Source organism: Arachis hypogaea, chromosome 9 (assembly GCF_003086295.3).
Source record: "Arachis hypogaea cultivar Tifrunner chromosome 9, arahy.Tifrunner.gnm2.J5K5, whole genome shotgun sequence".
In the NCBI taxonomy this organism is placed as follows: domain Eukaryota; kingdom Viridiplantae; phylum Streptophyta; class Magnoliopsida; order Fabales; family Fabaceae; genus Arachis; species Arachis hypogaea.
The window spans coordinates 88,536,172-88,537,834 of NC_092044.1; the positions used below are offsets into that span (position 1 = coordinate 88,536,172).

Genomic DNA, 1,663 nt, shown 5'->3' on the forward strand with positions numbered 1-1,663 from the left:
TAAAATTAGGCGGATAATTGCTTCTGAGCATGTTTGTTTGCTGAAGTAGGAGATCTTATGTTATGTTTTGATCTTTGATTTAGTAATTGAAAGTTGAAACACTTGCCTGATTTGCTACACTATCTAACACTTTGTGATTGATATTAGATAGATGAGAGGTAGGCTTACACTAGAGAAGGTGAATGCAGCAATCAATGACATGGCATCCTATGCTGAAGCAAATGCTTACACTAGAGAAGTTGAAGCTTTCTGATGCATTTATGGAACTCTTATCGCAACAACAATTTCAATGGAGGTATGAATTTTCTTTTATAATTTTATTCTATTTAAGTAGTTCTATATAATGTCTTATTTTGCATCATTCTTTTATTAGTCAATTGATAATTTGATATTTATGCTGATGCTGTTTACTATATTTTTGTATATCTTAATTCACAAACTGAGGAGGTGATGAATCTGAAAGTGATTAGTGTTGCATTTGAGAAGGGGAGAGTGATGTGAATGACAACCCTAATCTCTTGTCGCCGTTCATCTTCCACCTCTCTCATACATCTCTTTGCTGCCACTTGTTGCACCTCATCTCCTCGCCAGCTTCGCCGCTGCAAACAATGTTGCTGTTGCTGCCTTGAACGAGTTCTGCAATTTGGTTGCGCCTTCTCTGTCACTTCCAATAGGTATCTATTTCATCTTCTTCTTTTGATTTTTTTTCTCACTATATACTTTTAGATCTAGTTTATGATCTAGTAGGAAAAAATAGTGTGTGTTTTACTTAGATATGGGGCAATGGTGTTGTCATTCAATTTATTTTATGCTGCACTGATTTGAGATTGAACCAGATACGTGAATGTCTACTCTGTTATTTGTAGGGATGCAAATACTGTATCTGATGCTGTAGAGTTTGTATTCCAAAATTTCACAGAAATGAACAAACTTTGGGTGCGGATGCAACATCAGGTTGGTTAAATTGCCTGCAGAGTGTTTCTGCTCTCATGTTTGGACATGCATGTCGTCACAATAGTTGCATGTCATGAGGGCATGATTTCTGGTCACGCAGGTTTAGTAATGCATGTGAATCATTCATACTCTTAGCTGACCCTGAGTTGAGGCTTGCTGTTGGGCTTTCTGGTCTGCAGGGGCCTGTCCAGGAGAAGGAGAAACGGGAGAAAGAAAGAGTGAGCTGCGCGATCTTGTAATATCTGAAGCCTGTAACTGGTTTAGTTGGCTGCAATGGGATTGTTTACATGATCAAATGCTTATAGAAGGCTTTGCTTGCTTCTTTATCCTTATTTGTTAGGTTGGGAAGAATCTCCATGTTCTCAGTCAGATAGAGGGTGTTGATCTTGATATGTACAAAGATATTGTGCTTCCCAGAGTATTAGAGCAGGTCTTATTTGTTGCTTTGTTATTTCTATTTTGTTTGTCAAAGACATTATTCACTTTTTAACTGAATCTTTCTTTTTCCCTTGTGCTTGATTATCTTTGACAGGCTGTAAATTGCAAAGATGAGTTGGCCCAGTTTTACTTGATGGATTGCATAATTCAAGTCTTCCCTGATGAGTATCACTTGCAAACTCTTGATGTATTGTTGGGTTCATGCCCTCTGCTTCAGGTTAGTGAACTTGGTTAAACACGAGGTTTTGTTCAATAAATAGAGTTGCAAAGA

The 1,663-nt window shown here is 37.6% G+C and overlaps 1 long non-coding RNA gene across 1 annotated transcript; it reads left to right on the forward strand.

Annotated features, from left to right (window-relative positions):
- Positions 1-864: 864 nt before the first annotated feature.
- Positions 865-1,394, forward strand: LOC112713027 (uncharacterized). Its single transcript, XR_003158051.3, has 3 exons — positions 865-954; positions 1,134-1,189; positions 1,295-1,394. It is a non-coding gene; the product is annotated as an uncharacterized lncRNA (long non-coding RNA).
- The last annotated feature ends 269 nt before the right edge of the window (positions 1,395-1,663 follow it).